The 25,688-nt window shown below is 41.9% G+C and overlaps 1 protein-coding gene and 5 non-coding genes across 6 annotated transcripts in view; 2 read left to right on the plus strand and 4 right to left on the minus strand.

Moving 5' to 3' along the window:
• The window catches only part of LOC126266959 (GTP cyclohydrolase 1), a 463,436-nt gene that overhangs the window by 158,045 nt on the left and 279,703 nt on the right, over positions 1-25,688 (plus strand). The window lies entirely within an intron of this gene.
• Trnas-cga (transfer RNA serine (anticodon CGA)) lies at positions 11,271-11,345 on the minus strand. The gene has a single exon. It is a non-coding gene; the product is annotated as a tRNA-Ser (tRNA).
• On the minus strand, positions 11,571-11,645 carry Trnas-cga (transfer RNA serine (anticodon CGA)). The gene has a single exon. It is a non-coding gene; the product is annotated as a tRNA-Ser (tRNA).
• On the minus strand, positions 11,871-11,945 carry Trnas-cga (transfer RNA serine (anticodon CGA)). The gene has a single exon. It is a non-coding gene; the product is annotated as a tRNA-Ser (tRNA).
• On the minus strand, positions 12,171-12,245 carry Trnas-cga (transfer RNA serine (anticodon CGA)). The gene has a single exon. It is a non-coding gene; the product is annotated as a tRNA-Ser (tRNA).
• Trnas-cga (transfer RNA serine (anticodon CGA)) lies at positions 12,576-12,650 on the plus strand. Its single transcript has one exon. It is a non-coding gene; the product is annotated as a tRNA-Ser (tRNA).

The raw sequence follows: 25,688 nt of genomic DNA on the forward strand, positions 1-25,688 counted from the left end.
AAGCATCACAGCCACGACTTTCGTCGTGACTGCAGTATTTATTTATTTTTTTAGCTTTAGTGTTAGGCGAGGAAGACGTATTCCCTGATACCACGGCTTCTTGATTCGCCTCTAGCGTAACATGTTGCGCCCATTTTCCAGTCTAGCTAGTACTACGGGACAGGGGGAACTCCTTCTCCGTGAGGGGACATGGGTTTATATCGACGGCACAAGGATGTGATAAAAAAACTAAGACCTAAAATAATGATTAGTTGAAATTACTGAATCATATCATCAACCTGCTCTGTGTTACCACAAATTACGTGTTAATGATCCCATTTGTTCTGGGGATGCATTATACCCTAGTTGCTTCCACCTCCCTGAGTGAAACGCATAAAATTCTGTTAATTTTAACCAACCTGCAGTTTTCTAATGATGTCCCTTGCGCAGCCATCAGAAAATTAGTCATACATCCGTTGTCTTGAGGCTATAATGAACTGTTTGCGAGGACCTGATATTACGTAAATAACTGGTTTGTTCGCTTTTGAGAGAAGCCACTCGTACTTATTTAAGCACAACGCGAGAATCTGCAAGTTACAAACATTATCCACCCTCTTTTGAGCAAGTCACATGTTATTAATACGAGGGTTGGAACTTTAATAGTGTCAACTATTTATTTACAGCTCTTACAGAATAGACACGTGTTTCAAAGGTTTACTGACCTTCAAAGTAGTCACCAGCATTGTGTGTAATCCGTTGCCAGAGATGTAGAAGTCGTAGGATACTCTTAGCAGTGCCAGTTGTGTTGACAGTTCGAGCGGCGCGGTCTATTGCCGGAAGAATTTGTAGCAGTTCTGAAGCAAATGCCGTGAAGTTTTTCTTTCAGTTTAGAAATCGAGTTGAACTTTCGAGGGCTTAAGTCAGGGGAGTGCAGTAGGTGGTACAGCACTTAGCAGCCCCAGCAGTCTAACAAATCAGAAACAGCTTGCACCGTACGTGCTTGAGCGTTGTCCTGCAAAATGACGGTCAGGTTCTGCAGAAAATGTCATCACTTCTGTCTCTGAGCTGGTCGTAGGTTGTGTTCCAAAAATGAACAGCAAGCTGTTAGTAATTTGTTTGACTGATGGGGCTAAATGCTATACCACTTACTTAAGCCCTCGTAAGTTCAACTCGATTTCTAAACTGAAGGAAACACTTCACGGCATTCGCTTCAGAACTGCTACAAATTCGTCGGGCAGTAGACAGTGCCGCTCGAACTGTCAACACAACTGGCACTGCTAAGAGTATCCTACGACTTCTATATTGCCGGAAATGTGTTATACACAATGCTGGTGACTACTTTGAAGTTCAGTAAAACTTTGAAACACGTATTTTTTTGTACGAGCACTTAATAGTTGCCACAATTGTATATTTACAAACTTTATCTCGTGATACCAGTAACCGATAACATATTGCGGGTTCTTAAAATGTTCTAGTTGATCAATCCTACCCAAAATTAATGTTCGACCGACCGCACCAAACAACACATCTGTGCACCAAGAATGCCCCTTCCGATATAATTAATACTTTACTGAATTTTCATAAAACTGAACCATAATTGTCCACTTCACACACACATCTGTCTACTATGACTACCCTCCCGTTGTGATTAGTACTTTACTGAATTTACGTAAAAACTGTAACATAGTTGTCCACTTCAGACAACATGTCTGTACCTCGTGACTACCTCTTCCGATCTGATTAGACAGCATCGCTATTTCGCTTGGGATCCCGGTCCAGGCGGAGCTCCAAAGACACCCGAAGAGCTTCACCTGCCTTTTAGTTCAGCTTTTCTTTTTAGTTTAACGTGTAATTCTGACTTCCGAAATAATAGGAGGAAATATTGCTACTTAGAGATACCTATTCCAGGATGTTAAGCAAGTTTAATTTAGGGTTATCAGTGGCCGTGCGGTTCCAGGCGCTATAGACTCGAGCCGAGCGACCGCTACGGTCACAGGTTCGAATCCTGCCTCGGGCATGGATGTGTGTGATGTCCTTAGGTTAGTTAGGTTTAATTAGTTCTAAGTTCTAGGCGACTGATGACCTCAGAAGTTAAGTCGCATAGTGCTCAGAGCCATTTGAACCATTTTTTGCAGTGTTATTAAAACAGTAATAAAAGAAAGTAAGCATTTGGCACGCAGCCTCCAAGCCTGTCAGCCAATTAGATTGATAGATTATAATTCTGCCGATCTTTCCCATGAGAAGGTACCATCTATTACAGAGGACTCTGAATTCACATGACCTCCCTGCCTGTGATTGGCCGATGCGTCTTTTTAAGCACCCACAATCAAAGCTTCGCTCCAGACTCATTGAATCTTCGGATTTATCAACCTTAATATTGAAGAAAATACATTGTGAAATGGTACCGTTTTTCCTCTTTCACGTTTCTTTTGCAAAAATCAGACATCAAGAAACGATAGGCTGTTTCTCCTGTGATATACTCAAAGCCTGTGGTGGAAAAATGGATGATGTTTAGTTATTTATTTATTCTTTTGCGCACCCTATCTCAACCTCTTTTTTATATTTGTTTCTTGTGTTGGATAATTTTCAAGTGTTTGGGGTGAGTGTGGTCATCTGTGTGTCTATTCCGTGAGAGTGTCGTCTGCTACACATGGGGGCCGATGTCAGGGATTCTGCCAGTGTTATTCCAAGTCGTTACCAATTTATGACCACCACACTTGAATGTAAAAGTCAAAGATGTGAACGGAACTGCAGATGCAGTGTATCATGTTTAGCCACCCTTAGGCAGTCCAGCTACGCCTTCTGCAGAGACCGGGTCTTCGAGGGCGCCATGTTAGACACTCGGTCCTGACTGTGAAGGAGTGAAGCTGAGTTTTGTATGTGCTCCGACTGATCTCAAGATGTTGGTATCGTAAGTGAGGTTTGTAAAACATGTTAGTTACTAATCCGTGTCCTTCACAGAAAATGCTTGCAGAAAGCAAAAGCAGAGATTTGTTTTGTTATTTCACATTAGGATTTTCAGCTAGGAAAGATTTTGTTAGCTTGGTCTTTGTGTCAATAACGGAGGTGAAAAAATGCGCGTACGAAGAGATAGGTTTGGATTATTTATTGCATATGGTAGAATGCATCCTAGTTTTAATCTGTGTCTGAAATATTTTGCTCGGCCAATCACGATTTCATGGAGAGTCATGGATTACTTTGGCTCTAGTAACCTTCTGGTCGGGGTCTGGACAGACAATGTGAAGGCTGCTTGCTTGCTCCGTATTAGTTCAAGTTAGGATGCATAGTATTAAGTTGAAATAATTCCACATTGGGTGAACGATCACGGTTTTGCAGTAACTGAGCCATTGCCTCTGGCGGACCAAGTGGCCATCAACCGTAAGTTCAGTGGAACCAAAGCGTACTTACACCGCCTTCAACGAAGTTCTTTTCGTGTGAAGTTATAAGTTTTACAGCTTTCGAGTGACTTCTTTGTAACTCCCAGGAATGGAGACGTGGTGAGAATGCCACTGCTCTCACAGCCAGTAGACGGGCATGGCACGAGGCAATGTGAAGCGCCCTTCCTGAGGCAAGCAAGCAGTGCGCGAGTTTAGTATGCTAAACAAAATATGGTGTGAAGATCATTCAGTTAAGGTGGCAACAAGGCGAGTGAGCTATAACAGAATTAGCCTGCTAGTCGGCGCACTACAGAATATGCGAATACGCCATCCTTGACTGTGTCAGTTCTAGGATTAACAGCGTGTGAAAGAATTTGTCTAATTAGACCAAAGAATTTTTGTGTGGGGTCCCATGGGTTGTAAGCCCTTTGGCTATACAGGGTGTTTCCGCATGCAAAAATGTAACAGGACATTGGAAATGCTCCACTGAACAATTTGAAGTACGGAACATGGGGTCGGAGAAGCCAGCTTAAGGAGATATGGAAGTAAACTTATTTATCGCTTGGCTAACATTACTGTTTTCCAGCTTATTTACGAGGCGTGTTTTTTAAGTAAGTACCGTTTTGAAATTTAAAAAATACGTGCTAAAGTATCTCAATAATTTTATTTTTACGTGAATGCCTGTTCCTTAATCTACCTTTCTACATAATTTCCGTCAATATTGAGGCACTTGTCATAACGTTGTACCCTCCTCATAGAAATCTACCGCCTGACTTGTTAACCACTGCACCACCACTGTTTTAACTTCGTCATCGTCTTCAAGACGCTGACTGCCCAGGTGTTTCATCAAGTGCAGGAACAGATGGTAGTCACTGGGTGCAAGATCAGGGCTGTACGGAGGAAGATCTAGAGGTTCTCATCGAAAAGATGTGATGAGATCTTTGGTCTGATTCGCCATGTGCGGACGGGCATTGTCTTGCAGCAAAGCAATGCCCTTGCTCAAGTTCCATGGACTGTTGATTTGATTCTGGTGCGACGTAGGCCACCTATATTTTATCACCCGTAACAATTTGGCTTAAGAAATCATCACCGTCGTTGTGATACCACTCACGGAAATTCAATGCACTGTCTAAACCTTTGGTTTTGTGCACATCTGTCAACATTTTCGGTACCCAACGTGCGCACAATTTTCGGTAATTTAAGCGCTCGGTCACATTGCCATACAAAACACTACGAGAAACATTAGGAAAGTCATCCCGCGAAGAGGAAATCGTAAAGCGTCTGTTTTCTCTCACCTTATTGTCCACTTCCTGCACCAAACTTTAATTAACGACCAAAGGACGCCCAATCCGTTGTTCACACATTTGTGCGGCCATCTTTAAATGCTCTCGCCCACTTTCTTACCATTCCATCACTCATAATGTTTTCTCCGTAGACTGCACAGATCTCACGATGAATATAGATCGCTTTTAGGCCTTTAGCACTAAGAAATCTTATAACAGCCCGTATTTCACAATCGGCGGGAGTCACGCGAATCGGAGGCATCTTAAACACTCAGTACACGGTAAACAAGGAAGAATCAGACTGCGTAGATTAAGGTACAGGCTTTCATGCAAAAATTAAATTATTTAGATATCTTAGCACTTTTTTTTTTAAATTTCAAAACGGTACTTATTTAAAAAACACACCTCTTACAACTAACATGCGTAGTAGTTTACATGTACTGTGCTGTTTGTTTACATGTCCATTCTTTATTTCCTACAAGGAAACAACGAGGACGAGCCTGATTACTAGGAAGTCATGATGCAGGTTTTGTTCACTTTAATTGTCCATAAGGTGGCTCTGTTGTACCGTATTTACATTGTCCCGACAGAACGTGCTATGAATTAACGATACACCCATTCATTACTCAATGCTGTTCTGTACTGTAAAGTACAATACAATGGAGCAGTACCGGTACACTTCCGCAGAACTCACTGACATGCGCCTTGTGTATGGAGAACTATGTTGCAATGTTCCCCCTGCTGAAAGGCTGCACAGGGAACGATTTCTTAACAGGCATCATCCGTCAGGACGAGTGTTTATTTCCTTCGGGCGACGTATGCAGGAGACTCGTTCATTGGAAGAACAAACGAGGGACCTGGCAACATGAGGACCACTAGCACATCCTGTTTTGAAGAGGAGGTGCTAGAACGTGTCGCAGCAGACCCCACAACAGGTACTCGTTGTATTGCACGTGAAATGGGCGCTGCACACGCTAGCGTGCGGCGAGTACTCCACGAACAAAAATTACACCCATATCACCCACAAAGAGACCATTAAAGTTTGTGACTAAGCTCGCACCAAGGGTCGCATCAGTGATTGCTCCAAGCCGGCCGGGGTGGCCGGGCGGTTCTAGGCGATACAGTCTGGAACCGCGCGACCGCAACGGTCGCAGGTTCAAATTCTGCCTCGGGCATGGACGTTTGTGATGTCCTTATGTTAGTTAGGTTTAAGTAGTTCTAAGTTCTAGGGGACTGATGACCTCACATGTTAAGTCTTATAGTGTTCAGAGCCATTTGAACCATTTGATTGCTGCAACAATGGATTATCGACTGTATTTCCGCCAAATCGTGCTGTTTATTGACGAGACCTCATTTGATTGTACTGGTATTTTGAACAGCAAGTATAGCCATGTGTTGGATGAGGAAAACCCTCACGCTGTAGTAGAGTCACACCATCAAGTACGTTTTGCTGCCAGTATCTGGGCCGGCATTGTAGGCGACAATCTCAATGGGCCATATCTCCTACCTGGCCGTCTGAATGGCCACCTGTACTTGAGGTTCGTGCCAAGAGATCTACCTGCCCTTGGCTATTCGTGAGAGGATGCGGATACAACACGAAGGTACACTGCCTCACTTCAACGAGGATGTCCGCAACCATCTCAGTGCCTTATTTGTTGTCGCTGGATTGGAAGGCGAGGTCCTATTCCGTGGCCTGTGAGATCACCTGACCTGAATCTCCTTCATTATTTCCTATGTGACTCGTATATGAGATACTAGTAGATGCTGAGGCGGAATTAGTTGCCAGAATTGTAGCTGACTGTAATGTGATTTGAAACAGACCAGGGATATTCGTCAAGGCGAGTGAGAATCTTTTTCGCCGATGTCAAGCTTGCACTGACGTTGATGACCCTCAGTTTCAGCAAAGTTTGTAAGATAGAGCACAAATGGTCCATTCATTCTATGATTGGATTTGCAGTTAACTGTAACTAATGTAAATAAAAAAGTACACAGTAATGTGATTTTATTCCTATTATCTCCTCAAGGTGGCTTCTCCGACCCCAGGTTCCATAGTTCAGTGGAGCATCCTCTATGTCCTGTTGAATTTATGCACGCTCAAACGGAAATACCCTGTATATGCAGTGGGACTTACTGAGTTTTATTACCACTTTTGAGTTTGAACAAATTTCAATGCTTGATTCAGTACGAGTTTGTGAAAATGTGTGTTACAGTGTAGGACAGAGTCAACAATCCCAGTAACCTAAGAATGAGGGCGCGTCCTAATCAGTATTTTCTTGAGCAGTCGCCTTATATTAGACCGCTTGGTTTGTATTTGAAAGAGTTCAGTCAGTAACAACTGATGATGAAATTGTTAGATTAACTTGTAGCGATAGTTCCATGGCTTATCCAAGATTAGATTATTAAATGGCTCTGAGAACTATGGGACTTAACGTCTGAGGACATCAGTCCCCAAGAACTTAGAACTGCTTAAACCTAACTAACCTAAGGGCATCACACACATCCATGCCTGAGGCAGGATTCGAAACAGCGACTGTAGCGATCGCGTGGTTCCAGGCTGTAGCGCCTAGAACCGCTCGGCCACCACGGCCTGCTTAGATTATTATTCTGACACATTGTTTTTATGCAAAATGTAGAGTTCACAAGCTGAATAAATCTCCATGTTGTTCAGAACAAAGTGGGATTGACATCCTTGTTATTTGCGCCGTGGTCACAACAGATCCTTTCCCGCCATTTTGCCCGTCCATTCCAAAGTTGCTTACAGTCCCAGAATTCAGTTGGTAGTACGAAGATTTTTGAATACGTAAGTGGGATGTGTGTCGACCTGTCGGTCATATTCATTGAGTGACTCACTGAGTGTTGCCATCATTGCTTCATTTGTTTTCCTTGTTAGCGTTATCCGTTGCACAGCTAAATTAACGCCCACCATAACTAAATGGAACCTTATAATCAGATAGGGAGGTGTTTTTCCGCATAAGAGTGAATACTTTGATGGGAGCGCATCACTGAGCGGGCCTCAGTAGCACTCAATGTCCACGTTTCCTATCTAGGGGGATATGCTCCTACATACACTGAGTGGGAGACTATATTCTCTGATAGGAAATGATATCAGCGAATGAACTGAACATTCACCAATATAAAACCAACAAATTACAAACGAGTAACGATATCTTTCCACTGGATCAAGAGAGTTTGTCCCCTCTCCACTGAAGTACCGCAACACCATTAAGCGTTAATGTCAGTGACCTATATGATCCTATCAGCCTTCAAGGCTATTTGTTAATATAGAGAACATTACTCTCATTGTATGTAACTCAGCACCACAGACGGACCCACAACACTTCAAACTTATCTACACCTGAATTGTTAAGTTACATGTTGTGAATAACCTTACCAGCCTGTGTATTCGTGCGTGTTAAAGTACTGCCTTAAGGACGGGGCTGTGCGCCGGACCCAGATTGAATCTGTCCCACAGGCGATCGGTGTGTCGGCCAGCCTGCATGCGGTTTTTAGGCGGTCTCCCACATCCCACTAGCTGATTACCACGTCTATACCTAAGTCCCGTCTCAATTATACGATTCTCAAATATTTAGCAGCCCGTCGCTCACTTTCACATGAATAGCACTACATACAGAGTTGGGGTACACATATTCCATCCTGGGGTGGGGGAAACGACACCATCCCCTTCGCTGATGTGGAACAAAGGCACAAGAAAAAAATAGAAGTTTATTAATATGTTCCCTTTTTGTATGAGGAACGCTCAGGAAGTAATACAACACTTGTTCAAATAAATTTCGGGCTTGCAACCGGTCGTCGTTCAATACCTCGCACGATATTTCAACTGGGCACCTGCCAGTCATCTTCAGGTGAGCCGTCGCAGACTGGCGAAAACGTCCTCCGTTCCGCAATATATAGCGCGCTGTAACCATTCTGCGTATGCGTCGACAACTTGATAGATGGACCACACTGCCCGCCGGCAGCGCCCTCCCTTGGTGGAATAGCGAAACTCAGTCGCCCTCTGCGTTGCTGTTTTCCGCGGCCGTCGGCGCACTCTGTCGTCTTCGGTTTGAGCAAATCGTGGATATGATGGGATTCCATGCACTGTCGAGATGGTAGCCGCTGTCACGGTTCAACAGATTTTCCGCCAGGCGTTTTTCTAGGGATTCTTTATGGATTCCCAGAAAGATGCTGCTGTGGACAAAATAATTTTTTTCTCATACTCCATTGAATGTTAAGTGGAAATACAATGTTCAGCAATAGCGGACTTGCTTGGCTGCAAAAAGCGGGTGTAATTTTGATGTTCAGCGTTCTTTCACGGTGCGTGTGGTTTGACCTATATAAGCCATACCACATTGGGATGGTATCTTGTAAATTCCGGCCTTTTGTAGTAACAGATTGTCCTTTACCAATCCCACTAGGTCCGCAATCTTCGATGGTGGAGCCGGCCGCGGTGACCGAGCGGTTCTAGGCGCTTCAGTCCGGAACCGCGCGACTCCTACGGTCGCAGGTTCGAATCCTGCCTCGGGCATGGATATGTGTGATGTCCTTAGGGTAGTTAGGTTTAAGTAGTTCTAAGTTCTAGGGGACTGATGACCTCAGATGTTAAGTCCCATAGTGCTCAGAGCCATTTCAACCATTTTTCTTCGATGGTGGGCGGAAAACCACTTTTACTTGAAATTTTGCGAGGATTCTTGCTATTTTAAGCAAATTGTTGCCAACGAAAGGAAGAAAAGCTTAAGATTGTTCCGACATGTTCTCCTCCTTATCCACTTCCTACTTCTTAGTTTTAACCGTTAATGCCACGTTAAGCTGCCTGGTAGAATACCCATTTGCTCTGAATACGGTCTTTAAATGGGCGAGTTCTTGAGGCAAGCTATCTAGATCTGAGACAGTATTAGCTCTATGAACAAGTGTTTTAAGCACACTCATGGTTTGCGACGGGTGACGGCAACTCGATACTTGCAGGTACAAATCAGTATGAGTGGGCTTCCGATACACTGAATGCCCTAGAGAACGATCATTCTTCCTACGAACCAGGACATCCAAGGAAGGCAAACAACCATCTTTCTCTATTTCCATGGTGAGCCGAATGTTGCTATGAATGGAATTTAGGTAATGTAGAAACTCCATTAATTTTTCTTCTCCATGAGGCCACACTCTCATTCGAGGTGACTGACGGATCACAATCGAACATCTCGCTGCACAACTGGACGTCTCTATTGGTAGTGCTGACACACTCGTCCATAAGTTGGGGTACTCAAAGGCGTATGCCCACTGCATTCCTCGCCATCAAACACAAGACCATAAAGAGCAAGAGCAGTACGTGGATGATTGGGAAGTTATTGATGCAGCAAGACGTTGGGTTCGACGTCGACCAGTAGAGTGGAATCATGCGAGCATACAGGCCCTATCGATAAGGCGATGTAAGGCCACTGCATTGAATGGAGATTACGTTGAAAAATACGATTTTGTAGCTACAAGAATGGGGAATAATATGATATATTGGAATCCTGAAAAAAACTAACCTGTTTTGAGAAAAAAGTCTTACATTAATTATTGAGCGCCCCTCATAGCTGATCTTATTGGCCACTTCATATACAACACACCAGAGACAAGTAGCTACCAGGACTTTGGGATTTAGTGAACAAGACGACTTGACGACTTTTAATTGAAGCCAATGTGTTACGTTTGTTTTCCATGGAAACCTGAAGTGTGGTGTTTTTGTGGACCAATTATTTTGTTTCGCTTCGTAGAAGATTATCGACGAAAATTGCTAGGAGGCAACTGGACGCTGCGTATGAACCGCCGGCGGCATGCTTTTTCCATTCCAGTGGTCGGATCGCGGAAAGCTTGTGAAGTGAGATTCCTACAGGGCATTTATTAATGATGCAAGAGAAGTGACCATTTTAACCTGTCTTGCGGATTAAAAAAGGCTGACAACTTTTATTTAGACTGATTGTGTATGTCAGAGGTATGGAGGATTGAACCGGGACCGCTTACAAAAGTTTTCGAGAAAATGTGAAGAGTAATACGTCAGGTATTGTCTCGCGCGCCGCAGATAGCAAAGACTTCATGCATTCTGGCCGCTTCCACTAGTGGGACTACACGCGACATCGCAGAATCTCCGAGGACGGATGAAAGGAGGGTATGAAAGTGTGCAACGTAACTTTGGTGGACGAGATTGCAGTCGCAATCTTCCTAATTTAAATTCACCTTTCTTTCTATTGAATTTATTCTCATTTTTAAACGTATAAGACCTCTGCATAGTTTTGATTATAGCTCCGTTAGTAAGGCTGATAAATATTGTCTTCATTAATGTTAAAACTACACATGTACACATATCCTGTAAACTGGCTTATCCACATCATTTTCGACAAAAGGATCGTTTAAATGATCTATGGAACATGTAGCTAACTAGTCTTCATAGATTATACTGCAGCAACGATCGGTTCTAGACGGTCTGTACTCTACAATTCCCAGTTAACAAGTACAAGAGTATGTCATTCGTTACATTGAATACCTTTTCAGGGAGAAAGCAACTGACACCCATGGAACACAACATTATCCAGAATGAGATTTCCACTCTGCAGCGGAGTGTGCGCTGATATGAAACTTCCTGGCAGATTAAAACTGTGTGCCCGACCGAGACTCGAACTCGGGACCTTTGCCTTTCGCGGGCAAGTGCTCTACCAACTGAGCTACCGAAGCACGACTCACGACCGGTACTCACAGCTTTACTTCTGCCAGTATCCGCCTCCTACCTTCCAAACTTTACAGAAGCTCTTCTGCGAACCATGCAGAACTAGCACTTCTGAAAGAAAGGATATTGCGGAGACATGGCTTAGCCACAGCTTAGGGGATGTTTCCAGAATGAGATTTCCACTCTGCAGCGGAGTGTGCGCTGATATGAAACTTCCTGGCAGATTAAAACTGTGTGCCCGACCGAGACTCGAACTCGGGACCTTTGCCTTTCGCGGGCAAGTGCTCTACCAACTGAGCTACCGAAGCACGACTCACGACCGGTACTCACAGCTTTACTTCTGCCAGTATCCGCCTCCTACCTTCCAAACTTTACAGAAGCTCTTCTGCGAACCATGCAGAACTAGCACTTCTGAAAGAAAGGATATTGCGGAGACATGGCTTAGCCACAGCCTAGGGGATGTTTCCAGAATGAGATTTCCACTCTGCAGCGGAGTGTGCGCTGATATGAAACTTCCTGGCAGATTAAAACTGTGTGCCCGACCGAGACTCGAACTCGGGACCTTTGCCTTTCGCGGGCAAGTGCTCTACCAACTGAGCTACCGAAGCACGACTCACGACCGGTACTCACAGCTTTACTTCTGCCAGTATCCGCCTCCTACCTTCCAAACTTTACAGAAGCTCTTCTGCGAACCATGCAGAACTAGCACTTCTGAAAGAAAGGATATTGCGGAGACATGGCTTAGCCACAGCCTAGGGGATGTTTCCAGAATGAGATTTCCACTCTGCAGCGGAGTGTGCGCTGATATGAAACTTCCTGGCAGATTAAAACTGTGTGCCCGACCGAGACTCGAACTCGGGACCTTTGCCTTTCGCGGGCAAGTGCTCTACCAACTGAGCTACCGAAGCACGACTCACGACCGGTACTCACAGCTTTACTTCTGCCAGTATCCGCCTCCTACCTTCCAAACTTTACAGAAGCTCTTCTGCGAACCATGCAGAACTAGCACTTCTGAAAGAAAGGATATTGCGGAGACATGGCTTAGCCACAGCCTAGGGGATGTTTCCAGAATGAGATTTCCACTCTGCAGCGGAGTGTGCGCTGATATGAAACTTCCTGGCAGATCCTTTCTTTCAGAAGTGCTAGTTCTGCATGGTTCGCAGAAGAGCTTCTGTAAAGTTTGGAAGGTAGGAGGCGGATACTGGCAGAAGTAAAGCTGTGAGTACCGGTCGTGAGTCGTGCTTCGGTAGCTCAGTTGGTAGAGCACTTGCCCGCGAAAGGCAAAGGTCCCGAGTTCGAGTCTCGGTCGGGCACACAGTTTTAATCTGCCAGGAAGTTTCACAACATTATCGTTTGCACGCAAGTAACAACATTATTATGTCAGCATTTAGTCAGATGTAAGGGGAGGGCGACCTTTACAGTCACACATGATCTTAGATAGACACAGCACCTGCTTACCAGGAAGGTAGATACACCGACCGCATGGTCCTTACGAGCTCCTTAGTGGCCTCCACTGTGTTCCTGCCCCCGCGGAATCCTGCCTGCGTTCCGAGTCCCTTATCGTGTTTGATGCCGTCACCTGCAGGGAGCTTGCTTTGAACTCTGTTCCGACCGCTCCTGACTCATGACGAATGAAATCTGTGAGTGCTGTGAGGCCGCCAATTTAGAGAGCTACTTCTTACTATTTGGTAAATGTTTGTCTTTTTCGCCTCACGACTGCTGTTTCCGTATTGGGTGGCCTCGTGATAAAAGAGATCGAAAAGCTGTATTATGCACCTCATAATATCCTCACATCCCCATTGTATGTACAGGTCTTTGGCACCACTCCAGTCGTGAGCACGAATGAAACCGGTTTCCTAGCTGGCGGCCACTGTGGTCGAGTGGTTCTAGGCGCTTCAGTCTGGAACCGCGCTGCTGCTACGGTCGCAGGTTCGAATCCTCCCTCGGGCATGGATGTGTGTGATGTCCTTAGGTTAGTTAGGTTTAAGTAGTTCTATGTTCTAGGGGACTGTTGACCTCTGAAGTTAAGTCCCATAGTGCTCAGACCCATTTGAGCCATTTTTCCTAGCTGTGTGGCTTGGAAACGGACGCCCACTCCCTGCTCTGACTGTGCCTAAACCATCGAATTCATCTTCTACAAAAGGCGTCATCTGATCTTGTATTCACAGTCATGGTGGAATACATCAGGTATGTTGATCGATCATGGACGAAAATGCGTAGCACAACTCTACTTAATAAGTTCCCTTAAATTACGTCTATGGTCACAATCTTTTCTGTTTAACAGATTACCGGTTTCGGTCTCTAATGACCATCATCAGATCTGTCTCATAAAATCTATGTCCTAATGCACTGCAGCCATAGTGGCATAGTCAACTGTTAAATGCGGAGCTGGTGCTGATTCCGCACACAGCTAGAGTTTCTCCTCCTTGTCTTTGTGTTTCCTAAACACTACCTTGGCCAGTAAGGTAGCTGGATCTCTCCCCAACTAAGAACTTTTCCAACAATATGGGCAGTGCCCTCCAACCAGCTCGAGATTTTGACGATCTATCACGCCAATTAGACAGAATTTAGTAGGATGTCTCTCGAGAGGACAACGAAGATATATATCAATCAATGGCAAGCCTAATAGCTATTTGCATAAGGGTCTGAGGTGGACCGAAACGTTATTGACTCGTTTAATTTGTGAAGCTCTTTCTCTTGAGCAAATTATCCAACTTTTCTGAAATTGTGATCATTTATTTGTCTGTATGTACATCTACCGATTCGGTGCCATTCACATTATTACTTTCTCTTAAAGTGTAACAGTCGATTACAGACTGAATAAAGTATGTATATTTTGATAAACTCCAGCAAATATATTAACAGGGAAGCTCACACGATTGAACGAAGGCTAAAGACACTGAACTAGGCAGCAAGAGATCCTCTATACAAGAACGTTTCTACCGGTGCAGTAATAACGCTCCGTCAGTTGAGTAAAGCCACACACTTCAGCAGTCAGAGGCAATAAAACGAACAAAAAAAAAAAAAAATACCGAACATGCAAATAAGGGCAGCGAGAGATACTGACGGCAGATAGCAGTAGGAAGTTTCAGATTACCTTTGCGGTAGATCTGATAGTAGCAACTAGTGAGCAACAAAGATCATTGGCCGTTTCTCCGTCCGCAGATCGTGGTCGTGCGGTAGCGTTCTCGCTTCCCACGCTCGGGTTCCCGGGTCCGATTCCCGGCGGGGTCAGGGATTTTCTCTGACTCGTAATGACTGGGTGTTGTGTGATGTCCTTAGGTTAGTTAGGTTTAAGTAGTTCTAAGTTCTAGGGGACTGATGACCTCAGATGTTAAGTCCCATAGTGCTCAGAGCCATTTGAACCATTTTTGAACCATGTAGCTCTTCGTTCTACAGCCACAACATGGCACCTAATCGATAGGACCATGTGGTCTGGAGAATAACAGCACCAGCCACGGAAACATTTCTTGTTGGCAAAGAAGTGGTGCTCCTACTAGAACTCTTTATTGTGGAAATTAGTTGAAACATCAGGTTTCGAAGCAAAATGGGCGCCTGAGCAGAGGGCATTGTTTTTCATACGTAATGTAACTGTGATTATTTGCAAGGTTTTGGTCAGGCTACATGGCTGTGTTGGCTTGCGGGGCACTGAATCCTTCTGACGGCCAGAACCTCTTCTCTGATGCCTCCTGTTGTATTCCCGCGAGAAGGGCCGCTCAAACTTAGTTCAGTGGGCTCCTTTACAACGGAAAACGGCATCTTGGCTGAAGTTACTAACTTCTGAATTAATTACAATTACAATCAGCAAAAAATATGGACTATACTTCTATATTTGTGCATCATTACTGCTTATTTGGTACCTCTCGCTCCCTCGCGCAACACACATAAAATCACGAATTGTGCTATACTGAAAATTAATTAAGATCACTGATAGCTTCAGAGGCTTATTAATATTTAATTAAACAATTTATGAAGTGACACCAACAGTTTGCCATCCCTGGAAAGTGAGGCATCACAGCGATGTCAAGAATCTTGTACTGAACGAGAAAGTATCTATAATGATGTTGTTGTTGTTGTGGTCTTCAGTCCAGAGACTGGTTTGATGCAGCTCTCCATGCTACTCTATCCTGTGCAAGTTTCTTCATCTCCCAGTACCTACTGCAACCTACATCCTTCTGAATCTGCTTAGTGTATTCATCTCTTGGTCTCCCTCTACGATTTTTACCCTCCACACTGCCCTCCAATACTAAATTGTTGATCCCTTGATGCCTCAGAACATGTCCTACCAACCGATCCCTCCTTCTGGTCAAGTTGTGCCACAAACTTCTCTTCTCCCCAAACCTATACAACAGTTCCTCATTAGTTATGTGATCTACCCATCTAATCTTTAGCATTCTTCTGTAGCACCACATTTCGAAGGCTTCTATTCTCTTCTTGTCCAAACTATTTATCGTCCACGTTTCACTTCGATACATGGCTACCTTCCATACAAATACTTTCAGAAATGTCTTCCTGACACTTAAATCTATACTCGATGTTAACAAATTTCTCTTCTTCAGAAATGCTTTCCTTGCCAGTGCCAGTCTACATTTTATATCCTCTCTACTTCGACCATCATCAGTTATTTTGCTCCTCAAATAGCAAAACTCCTTTACTACTTTAAGTGTCTCATTTCCTAATCTAATTCCCTCAGCATCACCCGACTTAATTCGACTACATTCCATTATCCTCGTTTTGCTTTTGTTGATGTTCATCTTATATCCTCCTTTCAAGACACTGTCCATTCCATTCAACTGCTCTTCCAAGTCCTTTTCTGTTATGAAACGTCCCCTTAGAAAAATTTATACAAGACTGTGCTTAAACTGACTGACAATATTTTTAGCGCAACACAATCTGACTTCCAAAAATCCCTACGAAAGAATGGCCCTGACTAGCATTAACCTATACGTTTCACAAATCACTTACCTCACAAAAATCTTCGTTACTCAAGCTACTGCAATACAGCGAGCGCCACTACTGCCAGCTAAATAAAAGATTCAAACTACTGAAGGCACTAACTACTGATAGGCATAGTTAGCAAATGAAAGATTTTAATAGAGAACAAACAATGTATTTACCTCACTAGTCATAATATATATAGCAGTTCATGACACCAATTCTTACAAATTTCAAAACTCCGCCATCTCTCTACCCACGTCCACCACTGCTGGCGGCTCACCTCCAACTGCGCAACGCTACGTGCTGTTAGCATCCAGCTACCGCTGCCCAACACTACAATGGCAGACAACAATGCAAACCAGCCACAGACTGCACACGGCACAGCCAGTGATTTTTATACAGAGCGCTACGTGGCGGCGGTGTTACCAATAAAAAAACCTAAACAGCCTACTTACATAGCCCCCATGCTCCCCACAAAAAATTTTTACATATTGTTTTGGGCAGTGGCCAATAATGATTTGATAAAATTTTTCATAATTACTATAACAAAGATATCAAACGCACACACTTATTGATACAATGTTGGTCAAAAGCTAAAATTTTCTCACAGTCCATATAGACAGTCCTGATCATTCATCACAGTAAAATAGTAGTGTTTTTCTCAAAGACCGAGCAATAAAAGAAAATGCACATGGAAGTAGTGGATTTCCATGCAGTCTTGAAGAAGTAGTGTTGTCCTTCCAACGGAAAGACAGTGCTGACTCTTGACATGCAGACAGGTAATGGGCCACAACAGAGTCAGTCGACGTTGAAGACTATCGGTAGGTAGGTCATCACAGAGCAGACCCACTGTAGTCCTGGTAGAGATTACTATTGGTGGGCCACCAGAGGTGCAGACCCATTGCAGTCCTTGTAGAAATAATGGTATTGGTGGGTCATCAAAGGTGTAGACCCACTGTAGTCCTTGTAGAGATGGCCAGCAGCCATCTGTTTGACTGTGCAGGTGCACAATCACCATTGAAGAGTCTTGCGGATAATATAGCAAGTCCATAACCACCACTTGTGCACTCAGAAAAATTGTTTTTGAAATGTCCTTAGAACCAGCAATACTGTTATCCAGTCCCTTACTGAGTTATTAACACACGTGCAAACACTATCAGTCCCTACTTCTCACATATTGCCCATATACTATGACCAACAGAAACGTGTGCAGTGAAATGTAATTTACAAGTTACTTAATTTGATGAACTGGTGTCAATTACAACTACATAACATAAGAATGCAATAACAAAGGTACAAAATACATCTTTAAATGACATAACAATACAGATAACATTTGCTGTAGTATAGGCTTTACAAAGAATCGAAATAGCAAATACATCAGTGTTACAAAAATTACGACATAAGTACATACATAAAAGATCAGAATAACTTTTGAAACATCAACTTCACACATGAGCATTAAAACAAAACACAATAAATAATGTCTGAACATATTTACAAAGAAAATAACATAGTATTTGAAAAATTCTACAACATAAATCTTATTAGCTAAACACATAAAGACAGGAAAAGACAAATACACAAGGGTACATAAACACATAGAGGGATAATACGAAAGGAAAGGACAGGGTTTGTTTTACTGCAGTATTTTGCATAGAGATCTCCCTTAGTTCATCATTATTCCCAAAAAGTCCTATCTAAAACTGCTTTCTGTATTCTGTTCACATCCTCTTTCAAAAATAGTTTTTCTCCACTGTATACTACTTTTTTGGCCAAACCATTTCCTTATAGCTTCTCAATGCTTTTCTTCCAATTCATCATAGTTAGTTTCTTATATAGTCTACCCCCTCTTAAGCTAACTTAAAGCTACTGAGCTCATATGCTAAACTAAGGGACGAGGCAATGCAGCAGCACAAAACAATAAATACAAACAGCAATGACAAAAAAAAAATGCAAGTAAGCAAAGCAAGCAGCAACAAATGTAATAACTTATACCTAAACATGACAAAGCTGAAGCAGAGAAAATATTACAGTAAAAATGTGTAATACCTATGTCACACCTTAACACTAGAGTGATACATCACTAGAACATACGCTAGCAGATAAGTTACCAAATTGTAAAAAAATTATTTTTGTAAGTCCTGTGAAGGGAAATGTCTATTTGCGCTCTCTTTTCTATGGAAGTACATCATAATATGATTCTTTACTGGGTCTGTAGACAGAAAGTAGTTATATTACTACATGTATTAAATTTTAATTTAAACAATGCTGCGTTGTAACAAGAAACTAGATATTAAGCAAAATAGGCAAAGCAAGGCGTGAAACGTCATTCGCTAGCCATAAGGCATTTCGTAATGCAGTAAACAATCTTCCAGCTAGCAAGACAATAGACATGAAACATTTCTCATCATTTCATTTCAGTAAATATCATAAATTAAGAACTCTACAGTGTAATCATGTTTTCAAGTTTGAGGGTGTCGTATTTACGATGCTTTCTACAAAGGAATGTCAATAGCGAGGATAATGGCCTCTTTTTTTTTTCTCCACCTGTGCCTCTGACAGGCACACACTAATGGCTTTTTCTTCCAGGCGCCTGTCGCGCAGCTGGGTGCCCACGACGCACTACGTGCAGGTGGTCACTTACCTTTCTTACTGAAAAATTTACGACATCAGTTTCCTTTACAGTGACAGTCACATATAAAAATATTTTCACAGGTTGAGAATTTGCGTTACAAAATCCAAAACATTTTCGTCGGCATTGTAATACATTCATGCATTTACATACATTTCATAACTCTTAAAGTACGATTCCAACAACCTTTTTCACAAACCAGCAGGTTATCTTTCAATAAACGGTTTTACATTTGAAATGTGGTGTAAACCTTTACTCTTCCTAGTACGCAGAGTTTCAACTTCAACACAATTATCATGTGGTATACGTCGGATTCTGTAAGGTCCATTGTAAACTAGAAAGTATTTGTTACTCAAGTGTTTCTTCTTATGTGACAATGGATGAGCTTTAATGAGAACTTTCTGACCAATATACAATTTCTTTGCATTTGCTTTACCGTGTATATTTTTCCTTTTGTCTGCAGCAGAATTTATATTTTTAATAGCCAAATCAATTATGTCTTTGTGTCGAAGTTTACGTGTATTCGGAAAAGGTACAAGCTCTCTGATTCTGTTTGGTGGTTCTTTATTCTTCAGTGCAAGAACAGGTGGTAAAGCAGTGGAGTCATGAGGCATTTAATTCAGCACGTTTTGAAATAAGTGTAAATATCTGTCCCAATGCTGATGCTTTCTGTGACAATAAAGTCTGCAAAGCTTATTGATTTCTTTCATAATCCGTTCAGACGGGTTACAATGTGGTGAGTATAACGAAATAAAAACAGATTTGATTTTATGGTTACGAAGCATGCGTGACCAAACAGCAGATCTGAATTGCGGTCCGTTTTCTGAAATTACTTTACTAACGTGTCCAACTTCACGTAAGAAATTTCTAACAAAGGCGTTGGATACAGACCGTCCAGTGGCTTTACGTAACGGAGTGAAAGAAACAAATTTTGAAGTAAGTTCAACAGCGACTAGAACGTACGAAAATCCATTAGATGTTCTGACAAGCGGTCCCAAGAGATCAACAGCAACAAATTCTTTTAATTTAGAAGGAATGATAGGAAACAATGGAGCACGATGAGAGACAGTAGATGGTTTCGCCTTTTGACAAAGTTTACAAATAGACAAGACTCTTCGAATTCTCTTTTCCATATTGTTAAAATAACAAGTCGTTCGAAGAATATGATAACATTTTCGTGGACCAAAATGTGCATAGCTGAAATGAATGTACCAAATGAGCTTATTAACAAAATCGTCTGGAATGCAAAGTACCCATAGCTTGTCATCAACAGTGCATCGTTTGAACAGTATGTTGTTTCTAACCAGATAATAATGCCGAATCTGTGTGTGTGTCTTTTCATGTCATTTACTTTTGATGTCTTTCCAAATCGGATCTTTATCTTGTTCATGAGCAATGTCCTTTAAAGATGTGGTGATGAAGTTTTCAAAGGCGACTTTCTGAATGTAAAGAATACTGAAATTTCTCTCGAGGTTGCTTTCTGTGTTACTTTTCTCAAGCCCAGCCGGTGAGCGTGACAGTGCGTCCGCAATAATGTTCTTCTTGCCGGGAATGTAGACTATTGTGAAGCGGAATTCTTGCAGAAACAATGCCCAACGTTTTAACCTGTCATGATTTAATTTTGAAGACATAAGAAATTGTAATGCACGATGGTCACAGTATACTTTTACGTGCTTACCATAAAGAAAGAAACGGAATTTGTTAAATGCCCAAACAATAGCTAAAGCTTCTAATTCAGTAACGGAATAATTTTTTTCAGATTTTGTTAGCACTCGGCTAGCAAAAGCAATGGTTTTCTGTACAGTAATGTCATTTTCTGTGGCTTCTTGAAATAAATGGGCACAAAGACCGACTTTAGAAGAATCCGTGCTAAGGCAAAAATCTTGAGAGAGATCTGGATGAGCTAGTATTGGCGCGTTAAGTAACGATTCTTTCAAAGAATTGAATTCCAACTGTGCTTGTTCGTCCCAGTTCCAAATAGTATTTTTTCCAGTGAGAGAACAAAGTTTTGGTGTAACTAGAATTTGCATATTCAGAAAACGACGGTAAAAATTTACGAGACCTAGAAAACTGCGGACTTGTTTTTTTTGTGGATGGAACTGGAATGGCTCTGATTGCTTCTAACTTTTCAGGATCTGGCTGGATGCCTTCAGAAGAAATAATATGTCCCAAAAACTTCACTTTTCTCCTACCGAATTCAGACATTTCCAAGTTAACTGTAATTCCATATTCTGCAAAAATATGTAACACGCTGTTGAGGATGCGATTATGTTGTTCCCATGAGGCTTCTGCTATCAGAATATCGTCCACATATAAGGTGATGTGACGTTTTAAGAACTCAGGTAATATGGAATTTAGCCCGCGAATGAATGCTGCCGAGGAAATGTTCAAACCAAAAGGAAGTTTCCGAAACTGATAACAAACGGCGAAACAAAGGAAAGCTGTGTATTTTCTACATTCTGGATGAAGTTCGATCTGATAAAAGCTGGATCTGAGATCAATGGAAGACAACACTTTTACACCATTAAAATTTTGAAGAAGTTCTTCCAACGTTTGCGGCCTGTCTGTTTCAGGAATAATGATAGTATTGATTTGTCTCGAATCTAAGACAAGCCTGATCGATCCATTTTTCTTCTCAACAACATGTATAAGCTTACTGCAGGCTCAATAGTGCCCTCGTCAAGCATAGATTGTATTTCTGTTCTAACACGGTCACTATAATGTGCTGGAATTACGTATGGTCTAACTCAAAATTTAGTATGCTCACGAACACGAAATTGGTATTGAAATCCCTTGATTGTTCCTGTATTGTGTGTAAAAACTGTGGAATGTGCTTGTGAAATCTCAAAAAGGTCCTGCCTATCAGTGTCATTACAATTCTCAATTGTTTGAATTTTATTCTGAATTAACTCATTAGTTTCAAATATGCCGTCGATATCATCTCTGTCAGTACTTGCAGAGTGATTATTAGTGTCTATTTCCGTAGAAAATTCCGAACTGTTGTCTAACAGAAGGTAAAGCCGATTAATTTCCTCGTCATGGTTTGAGAGCCAATCTTCAAATTTCAAAGCTATTGACTTACCTTCTTTCTCTAAACTTATTTCAGCATCGTGAAAGTTTAAGATTGCTTTGTATTCATTCAAAAAGTCTACTCCCAGTATAATTTCCGTCGACAATAAAGGAACAATAAGAAAGTTCATAGGGAAGCTGTGGCCTTGACAGAAGAATTCTAAGTTGGTGTGTTGACGTACGTCTACACTTTTTCCAATGACTGCACCTTGTAATTTAATCTTGCGTAACGGAAGCGTGGGACAATCGTTCGATTTGTTGCATTTGCTAAAAGCTGTTTCACTAATTACTGAAATGGGACTGCCTGAGTCAAGTACTGCCGTAAATTTTACGTCATTTACAGTAATGTGAATCACAGGATATGCAATGTTGTTATGTTTTACGTCGTGTTCCTGGAGTAATATGTCCCTAATGTCTTCCATTTTAACGTAATTACTAGCTACGGCAGCTGCGTCGTCAGTTTCATAAGTACGTTTTGAGGCTGCCAGCGGTATGAGTCATTGCCTATTGTGTCTTTGTTGGCGCGCGTCGTTATTGGGATTTGGAGACCTAACTTCTACAAATTCACCTTGTCGAGAGGGCCCTGCTCTGTTTGATTCCCGCCAGTTCTGCTGGAATTCAGGTCTGTCGTTACGATCATATCGTCTGTCGTCATGTCGGTAGATTCCATAGTTTCTTCCTTGTCGGTCACGTGGTGGAGAATTTCTCTCTGAATCGTAACTGCGCGCTGGACCGTTGCGTCTAAAGTTATTCTGTCTCCCTTGATAGTAATTATTTTGGTTCCCATATTGTCTGTTTCTCTGATTGCCTCTGTGATAGTCACTACCGCGGAGAGGTGACCTTTCCCTGTAATTATTACTACTCTGCCAACGGTTGTCATACGGGTGGTGTCTGTTTTGATCATGATTTGTATTGTGAGAATAGCCTTGTCGTGTCCAGTTATTATTTCTTTCATCGCGGAATTGCGACGGATGTGACCTGTAATTGTTGTGTTCCTGTTTTCGCGTTCCGCGATTGTCAGTGTCAATTTCTAATTCTTGTAAGAGTCCCTGAAAAGCTTCAATGTCGTCTTTGCAACGGCCTGCCAAAATAATATGCCGTAAATGTTCAGGCAATTTGATTAAGCAAATGCGGATGAGTTCTGACGGGCTGTATGGGTTTGACAGGTACTGATTCTTGTGCAACATGTCTTCAAAATATTTCACAAGACTGTAAAATTCAGATTGTTCGAAATGTTTCATCATCATGATGCCATGTTTTACTCTGTCTTGTGTGGCTTGGGACCAATATGCTGAGAGGAAGGCATGGTAAAATTCTCCTTCACTGTGGCAATCGTGAATGACCGATCGCATTCTTACAGCTGGTTCATTCTCTAAGTAGCCACACATAAATTCTAATCTGTGCTCTAGTGACCAGTTGGGAGGAAAACAATGAGAGAATTGATGGAGCCACGCTTGTGGATGAATGTCGTTGCCAGAATTCTTAAATGTTTTGAATTTACGTGTAGTAATGAACAGCTTATAGTCAAAATCATCGTGTCGGCTGGTCGCAAATCGGTCATTGTTACGTCGTTTCGGCGGTTCCATCTCAAAATTCGGTGTACTTTGCCAATTTCTTTCATAATCTCCAAAGTGCCCTGTGTTGTTATTTTGTGGCAGTTCCGTATTTTTATGTCCCTCTTCCCGTATTGGAGTGGGAGTGTCCTCTGAAATACGTAATTCTTGTATTACCTGTGTCAGCTGATCTTGTAATTCCCGGATTTCTCTTTGGTGTTGCGTATTAATTTGATTTTGATTTTATTTGAATTTCCTAATTTGTTCGAACTCTTCTGTGTCATTAAAGACTGCCGGTTTTGTGTCATTCAGATTATCATCTACCTTCGTAGATAAATTATTTAGCTGATCCGAAAGTTCAACTACTTTATCTGATAATGAACTAATGTCCTCCATGTGTCTTTCTGAACCAATTTTCAGAGTATCTACTGTGTCCTTTAAGTTTTCTTGAGTTTTTGCAAGTTGTGTAACCGAATCGGTAGATGCAACTGAGTCAATTTTAGCTTGCAAGGTCTCATGATTTTCATGAACAATTGTTTGCAGTTCTTTTATGGCTGCTTCGTGATTCTGTAATGCGTTTTCATGCCGCGAAAAAATAGGTTGAAAATGCTCACAAATTTGTGTTTTTACATCATTATAGATTTTTTGACATTTCGATTCAATGTTATGTAACTCAGTAGTTAAATCTTCACGTGTTTGTTCAAGTATGGTGTCTAACTTCCAAAGATTTTGTTCCATTGTGTCCAACTGTTACTGTGATTGTCTCTGATTTTGTTCCATTGTGTCTAACTTTTGAAGCTTTTGTCCCATTTGTTGCATTAATTGTAATAACAATGCACTGGTGTCTGAAACATATTCCTTAGTGCTATTCGGCAATGCATTTGAACCGGCAATATTCGCAGTTTGAAAAACAGAAAATGTGTCTTGACTTATTTGAGAAAGCGGTGAGGACGCAAAACCTGAATCTACAGTATTTGCAAGAATGTGTCCTGTCATTTCGGAATCCTGAGGCGAGCTGTTGCCGACTGATCGATCCTTAATTATTCCCTGTTCACTACTTATTTCACTGTCTACACCACTGTTTGCAGCCCGCTCCATTTCCCTATGTACAATTACCAAATTACTACTTTGAACATTAGTTAATTCATTACTCGGTGGCACTAACACACTGCTTTCGTCTTCACTGTCATTTCTCAGTTTACTTTGGAGCCTAGTATTACGTTTTTCACACGCCTTTATTGTCACAATATTTCACACGACAACACAGAAAAAAAAACAATTTGAAGAGCAAAAATAAGAGAATACATTAACATAGAAAATAATATCTAGTTAATTGCAAGAGCAGCAGCGAAATACTTGGTGCAACTCTACATGCATGCTACAACTGTTGTACTGTACAACAATGAAAGACTACAACTACAAAGGAGATTCTCTCTACAATTACGCGCTAGCAATAAACAAAATCCACATTAATTACACAAACTACAAGAAAAAATCAGAAGATTCCAGTGAGGTATCCTTGGCTAAGGGTCGACATATGAAACGTCCCCTTAGAAAAATTTATACAAGACTGTGCTTAAACTGACTCACAATATTTTTAGAGCAACGCAATCTGACTTCCAAAAATCCCTACGAAAGAATGGCCCTGACTAGCATTAACCTATACGTTTCACAAATCACTTACCTCACAAAAATCTTCGTTACTCAAGCTACTGCAATACAGCGAGCGCCACTACTGCCAGCTAAATAAAAGATTCAAACTACTGAAGGCACTAACTACTGGTAGGCATAGTTAGCAAATGAAAGATTTTAATAGAGAACAAACAATGTATTTACCTCACTAGTCATAATATATATAGCAGTTCATGACACCAATTCTTACAAATTTCAAAACTCCGCCATCTCTCTACCCACGTCCACCACTGCTGGCGGCTCACCTCCAACTGCGCAACGCTACGCGCTGTTAGCATCCAGCTGCCGCTGCCCAACACTACAGTGGTAGACAACAATGCAAACCAGCCACAGACTGCACACGGCACAGCCAGTGATTTTTATACAGAGCGCTACGTGGCGGCGGTGTTACCAATAAAAAAACCTAAACAGTCTACTTACACTGTCTCTGACAGAATTATAATGTCATCGGCGAACCTCAAATTT

This window comes from Schistocerca gregaria, chromosome 4, assembly GCF_023897955.1.
Source record: "Schistocerca gregaria isolate iqSchGreg1 chromosome 4, iqSchGreg1.2, whole genome shotgun sequence".
Classification (NCBI taxonomy): Eukaryota; Metazoa; Arthropoda; class Insecta; order Orthoptera; family Acrididae; genus Schistocerca; species Schistocerca gregaria.